Here is a 7,363-nt window from a genome sequence, read left to right as displayed (position 1 = left end):
ACGTGCAGGTTTTTGTGTGGAAAAGGTTTTCAACTCCTTTCATAAATAAGGGGTGTGGCTGCTGGAAGTTAACACAACTTTTACTTTGCCTTGATGGCTCTCAACCCAGGCTGCCCATTGCAACCATCTGGTGAGCATTTAACAAATCCCTATGCCCACCCCCACCCAGGCCACTTAAACCAGACTCGGTGAGGGTGGGGCTTGAACAAAGTGTTAGCCAACCCATTGGGAGGTCCTCAAGTGCAGCCGGTGTTGAGCATCACCAATTCAGAGGCTGACACCAGATTCCCGAGTTTCTGCAGATTTCTACTCAGCTTCTCTACCAAGAGACATTCAGACTCTGAGAGCAGTAAGAAAATGGTTAAATGACCAAGTATTTGTTATGTTTTATAAAACATTTCTTTTTAAAAATTTATATATATATGTGTGTGTGTATGTGTATATATGTATATGTGTGTGTGTATATATATAAATACACACACACGCGCACACACACACACACATATATATATATATATAGAGAGAGAGAGAGAGTCTCGCTCTGTTGCCCAAGCTGGAGTGCAGTCATGTGATCATGGTTCACTGCAGCGATGAACCCAAGGGCCCAAATGATCAAGTGATTCTCCTGACTCAGCCTGTAGCTGGAACTACGGGCACATGCCATCACGCACAGCTAATTTTTTTTTTTTTTTTTTTTTTTTTTTCTGAGATGGAGTCTTGCTTTGTCACCCAGGCTGGAGTGCAGTGGTGCAATCTCAGCTCACTGCAACCTCCACCTCCCAGGTTCAAGCGATTCTCCTGGCTCAGCCTCCTGAGTAGCTGGGATTACAGGTTGGCACCACCGTGACTTTCTGTATTTTTAGTAGATACAGGGTTTCACCATGCTGGCCAGGCTGGTCTCATGATCCTCCCACCTCGGCCTCCCAAAGTGCTGGGATTACAGACGCCCAGCTAATTTTTTTAACTTTTTTGTAGAAATGGGGTCTCCCTATGTTGCCTAGGCTGGTCTCAAACTCCCGGGCTCAAGTGATCCTCCTGCCTCAGCCTCCCAGAGTGCTGAGATTTCAGGTGTGAGCCACTGCGCCTGGCCTATGAAACATTTTTATTTTCATTTCTAGAAAAATCAATTTCATTTTTCTAGAGAGTTTCTATATGAAGTTAACATCAGCCCTTTTTCACTCCCTTTGACTGACAACAGGCCCCAGAAGGTCTCCTTTTAATGAATTTGAGCATCCCTGGGCCCAGTCAAGCCACCTTGGGCATTCCAATCAATTCCAACTTCTCCCGGCTCCCAGGGGCAACAGTTCTTGGTGTGAGGAACACGAACTTGATCCAAGTCCCTTCCTTCTGTGCCAGCTTGACCTAGCCAGTTCCTTACGGCTAACAGAGTGGACATCTGTCACTGTCTGCCTGGGGCGGGGTGAAGACCAGGAGATGTCTGAGGTGAAGGGGTCCTTGGTGGGGGGTGGGGTGGAGTCCAGGCCAGTCCTCTGTGTGTTTATGTTGAAGCAGTGGTTATTTATTTTTTTGAGACCGGGTCTCGCCCTGTTGCCCAGGCTGGAGTGCAATGGCGCAATCTTGGGTCACTGCAACCTCTGCCTCCCGGGTTCAAGTAATTCTCCTGCCTCAGCCTCCTGAGTAGCTGGAATTACAGGCATCTGCCTGTAATTTTTTGTAATTACAAAATATTACAAAATATTTAGTGACGGCTTCTGTAGAACAGGGGTGTGGCCTGGCTAATTTTTTGTATCTTTAGTAGAGACAAGCTTTCACCATGTTGGCCAGGCTGGTCTTGAACTCCTAACCTTGTGATCCGCCCATCTTGGCCTCCCAGAGTGCTGGCATTACAGGTGTGAGCCACGGAGCCCAGCCCCAGAATGTCTTTTTAATACACATTGAACAGATATAAACTGAGTAGCTCTCCTTGGATAGTGGGCTGGAGGGTCAGGCCCCCGCCATGCGACATCCCCTGCTTGACGACCTGGTGCCTCAGGCACTTCTGAGAAACTTGTAGAGTCCCAAAGGCGACATGTTGAGCCTTATTTTCCACAGATGACATGGGGATAGGGTGGGCAGCAATCCTAGAAGAAACCCCCCCATTTCATAAGATCTGTTGGGGCCAGCCTTTCAGTCTTTAGATGTGTCTTGTGTGCGAGGCACTGTAGCTCCACTCCAAATGGTGTTAAGTGTCTCCCTACTCTCCTCCCCCTTGTTCCTCCCACCTGTGTTCTGTCCTTGCCCTCCCTGCTCTCTCCTTCCCCTCCCCTCCCTCCGCCTTCCCTCCTCCCCCTCCCCAGGCCAACTCTGAAGGACAAATGTCTTCCCCCAAGAGAGGCAGTTGCTCTCAGATGAGGAGCTAACCTACGAATGCTCAGATGCCCCAATGTTAGGGGAAATCATCTTCCTTGAAAGTCAGACCCTAAGCATTTGGGCTCTCCCAGGTTTCCCTCGTCCTGAGTGGAGCTTGGAGCCACTGAATCCAGGGCAGCCGAGCAAGCAACTTCTAAGCAAACGAGGGTGGGGCTCTGAGTGGGAGAGAGGAGGAAGTCTGAGAGTGAAAAAGGAATCTGTTGCTCTTCCACTTCTTCCTCCCCTCCTTCTACTTTCTCTCTTGCTTTCTCTGCCTTTCGTTGCTTTGACTCTCCAGAAATTCTCCCTGGAGCTGCAAAGTGGCGTCACTGAAACTTTCCAGAAATGAGCTGAAGTCACTCAAGGAAGGCCTTGGGAACTAGGGTTTGGCCCAGTGGGCAACGCATCGTAGACATTCACATGCGCTCCAGCACTGAACACTGTGCAACCTGGCAGGTAAGTACTCAATCTTTATGATGGTGGTAATGAAGCGAGATAACACCTCCAGTGCACCCTTCCTTTCTCTGCCCCTGGAACATCCCTGAAGCACGTGTGGTGCAGGATCTTTGAAGCAGTAATCATGAAATGTTTGGCACTGAGCTGTCTGCTCTGACCCAGGAAGAGGCGTTAGCGGAATTCTGTGGAAGATTTGCAGAGGTCATTGACCCAGGATGCTGCTGGAACCCCAGCAGGAGGCGGGGTGGGGGGCGTCCCAGGAATAGCACATCACTTGTCCTGCACAAAGGGAACCACTGGGAGCCCAGAACGGAAAAAACACCATGTGCTTCTTACTCCTGCTGCAAAGGAAGAGGAGAGACCCGGAGAAGGTTGCAACAAGAGCAGTTGAGATGACCACGATTAAGGAGACATGGCTGCAGAGGTCAGACTCCAAAAGGACTCTCAAAGGTCAGTGGCTGGGGGTTGTTAGGGCTCATTCATGATGATGCCTGCTACAAAGAGCTTTAAAATACGCAGCAACTCCAAAAAGTCAACAATGAAAACACAAACGTCCCAGTGAAAAAGCAGAGAGAGGACTTGAGCAGACGTTCTTCAAAGGAGACAGATAGCCATTCAGCACAGGAAAAGGGGCTAAACCTCGCTAATCATTAAGAAATGCAAATCAAAACTACAGCGAGATACCACCTCACACCCATTAGAATGGCCATAGCTAAAAATAAACAGAAAATAACAGGCATTGAAGACATGGCAAAACTGGAACCCTCATGCACGGTTGGTGGGAATGTAAAACGGTACAATCGTTGTGGACAACAGTATTGAGGTTTCTCAAAGTAAATAAATAAATAAATAAACAAACATAGAATTATCATATGATCCAGCAATCCCACCTCTGGGTATACAACCAAAACAACTGAAAGCAGGGGCTTAAACAGATATTTGTATACCTATGTGCCTGGCAGCATTACTCACAATAGCCTGAAGATGGAAGCAACCCGTATGTCCGCTGGAGGCCGAATGAATAAACAAAATGTGGTCTATCCAGACAATGAAATACGATTCAGCCTTAAAGAGGAAGGGAATTCTGCCACACGCTGCCGCATGGATGACCCTTGAGAACGTACTGCTCAGTGAAATGAGCCAGGCACAAAAAGACAAATTCTGTGTGATTCCACTCACATGTGCACCTACAAATGTGAAATTCATAGACAGCGAGTGACATGGTGGTTGCCAGGGACTAGAGGGAGGGAGGAATGGGGCGTTAGTGTTCATGGGTTCAGGGTTTCAGTTTGGGACAGTGAAAAAGTCCTGAAGCTGAGTGGTGGTGATGGCTGCACAACAACGTGAACGTGCTCAATACTATTCAATGATGTCCTTCGAAATGGCTAAGATGGCACATTTTATATTATGTATATTTTATTGCATGATAATATTTAAAAGATGAGCAGGGAAGGAAGTAGTGATGAGTGTGGGCAGGGGTTTGAATTTGTGTCCCAGAAACTAGAACAGGCCAGGAGGCCAGGAGAGAGAACCCACAGGAGAGGCTTCCACACACTGCCCCGCAGAGGGTCCTTCCCCCAGGGCTGTGCGTAGGTACCCAGGGGCCCAGGTTCCTCGAGGGCTGTATGAACTCCCTGCAGGCAGGGCCTGGCAGAATCAGAGCAGCAGAGGATTCCAGCAGATGTCCCCAGGGGCAGGAGGGTGAGGCTGCACTGAGGTCCCTGGCCTCACTGGTCAAGGGGTTTAGAGAAGAATGTCAGATAGCACTAGTGCCCTTGGGGCTTCAGGAGCCAGCGCTGAATCTCAGATCAGCTTCCTCCTCAGTCTGCATAGAAGGCTGGAAGCGCTGTCAAACAGGGTCCTGAACTGTTGGGGGCAGGTTGGGGAGTCTGCCAGTCTCTATTGGCAGGTTGGCCAATAGAGACACTGTTCCCCATTGGCCACCACTGCCATGACGGGAGGACCCGGGTGGGAGGTTTCTGGAGCTCAAACCGCCAAGCCAGCATGTGTGACGAGGGCTGGATTTGAAGGAGGAGCTCAAGGCAGTGGGAGAAATGCAGTCTCAGTGGTTGAGGTCCCTCCGCATTTGTGGCTTTCACTAGCTTGACCCTCTCTAGCCCCTTAGCAGAGACAATGACGCATCCCTGCATCCCTGCCCATTGGCTGGACCTTCTGTGCTCAATCCCACCTCACTTTCTGCTTCCAGTTCCTCATTTCAAGCGGAAATCTCACCGTTTCTAACCCTCTTGGCAGGGCTTCTGTCTTCCACTCTGAACTTTTGCTGAGACGTCATGTCAGGATTCAATCTCTCTAGTTTTGACTCCTCTGGCTCCTGCCATCCTTGAACCCACCTGGCCTGCTCTGGCCCCTGGGCCTGCTCTATGCATCTGCCTAGACCCTGTCCCCTGTGAGAGAAACTGCCCATGGGATGATGGGTGTTCAGGGCTGCCTTCAGGACGCGGCTTCAAAAGGCAACGGCCCCTGAGTGTCTGTGGTGCGGAGGAAGGTAAGGAATGGGGACAAGGGGGACAACCACCCTGGCCCAGAGCAGGCTGCTGAGGAGGTGTCTGGGAGGACTCTCCCCTGTTATCACAGGCCCCGAGGCTGGACGGGCCTGGTGGTGAGCAACAGCGTGGTGTGTTTGTGTTCTTGTGGGAGGTGGAAGGAAACAAGCCCAGAATCAGGGGAGAATCGCCCCGAGTCACCCACAGGACAGTACTCAAGACCCAGCAGCAGCACTGGGCTTCAAGCCACCAGCCATCCTCTCCAGATGCTGCTCCCTTGACAGGAGAGCAGAAGGCTCCATTCCACGCCCACCATCAGTGCGTTTTCTCAGAGTGAAGCTCACTAACTTCTCAGAGTGAGGCTCACTAATGTTCACTAGCTGAGCCTTGAAGCGTGCTTAGGGGAGGCAAGAAGGAGGAGAGCCAGGCTCTGAGTCTGGGAGAAGGTGACGCTGAGCACTGTTTCTGTACTAAATGCACACGAATCAACTTGCCACTTCCTCTAGCTCAGGACTTGTCCCTGTCACCTTTTTTTTTTTTTTTTTTTAGATGGAGTTTCACTCTTTTTGCCCAGGCTGGAGTGCAGTGGAGTGACCTTGGCTCACTGCAACCTCCACCTCCTGGTTCAAGTGATTCTCCTGCTTCAGCCTCGTGAGTCACTGGGATTACAGCCCCCACCACCATGCCTGGGTAATTTCTGTATTTTTAGTACAGATGAGGTTTCACCATGTTGTCCAGGCTGACCTCGAACTCCTGACCTCAGGTGATCCACCCACCTCAGCCTCCCAAAGTGCTGGGATTACAGGAGTTTGCCACCATGCCTGGCCATCCCTATCACCATTACACAGCATTATCCACAGCTCAGTGTCTGCAGGGCCAGGGTTTGGCCTCTCTCCATGTTCCTGTGAAGAGCCTTTATTGGGATCATCCCGGGCCATAGAGCTTGAACGTGCTGTCCGGCTAGCCCCTCCACTAGGGCAGCAAGGAGAAAGAAGCTTATTTATTTATTTAAAGTTAAAGCAACAGCAACTCAACTAAATAGCAAGGGAACAAATCCAGACAGTCCCCCACTTATGATGTTTCCATTTATAATTTTTCAACTTTATGATGATATGAAAGTGACATGCATTCAGTAGAAACCGTACTTCCATACCCATACAGCCATTCTGTTTTTCACTTTCAGTACAGTATTCAATAAATTACATGAGATATTCAACACAAATAGGCTTTGTGTTAGATGATTTTGCCCGATCATAGGCTAATGAAAGTTCTGAGCACACTTAATGTAGGCCAGGCTAAGCTATGATGCCAGGTACGTTAGGTGCATTAAATACACTTTTTAATTTTAATATTTATTTATTTAGAGACAGGGTCTCTCTCTGTCACCCCAGCTGGAGTGCAGTGGCTCCATTTTGGCTCACTGCAACCTCCACCTCCCGGGCTCAAGTGATCCTCCCACCTCAGCCTCCTGAGTAGCTGGGACCACAGGCATGCTCCACTATGCCCAGCTAATTTTTGTATTTTTAGTAGAGATGGGATTTCGCTATGTTGCCTAGGCTAGTCTTGAACTCCTGGGCTCAAGTAATCTGCCTGCCTCAGCCTCCCAAGGTGCTGGGATTACAGGCATGAGCCACACTGCCTGGCCTAAAAATACTTTTGACTTATGGTCTTATCAACCAACAGTGAGTTTATTGGGACATAACCCCATCGTAAGTCAAGGAACATCTGTAAATCAATTAAAAACTGGACAACGGACCGGAATAGACATTTCTCAAGAGAAGACATACAAATGGCCAATAGGTGTATGAGAAAATGCTCATCATTAATCATCATGGAAATGAAAATTAAAACCACAATAAGATAGCGCCTCACACCTGCCAGGATGGCTAAGGATGTGGAGAAAAGCGAACCCTTGCACATTTGGTGGAGATGTAAGTTAGTGCAGCCATTGTGTAAAACAATAGAGAGGTTCTGCAAAAAATTAAAAATGGAACTCCCGTATGATCCAGCAATCCCACTACTGGGGATATATCCAAAGGAAATGAAATCAGTAT

Source organism: Macaca nemestrina, chromosome 5 (genome assembly GCF_043159975.1).
Source record: "Macaca nemestrina isolate mMacNem1 chromosome 5, mMacNem.hap1, whole genome shotgun sequence".
NCBI lineage: Eukaryota > Metazoa > Chordata > Mammalia > Primates > Cercopithecidae > Macaca > Macaca nemestrina.
Note: the sequence above shows the minus strand (reverse complement) of the source record.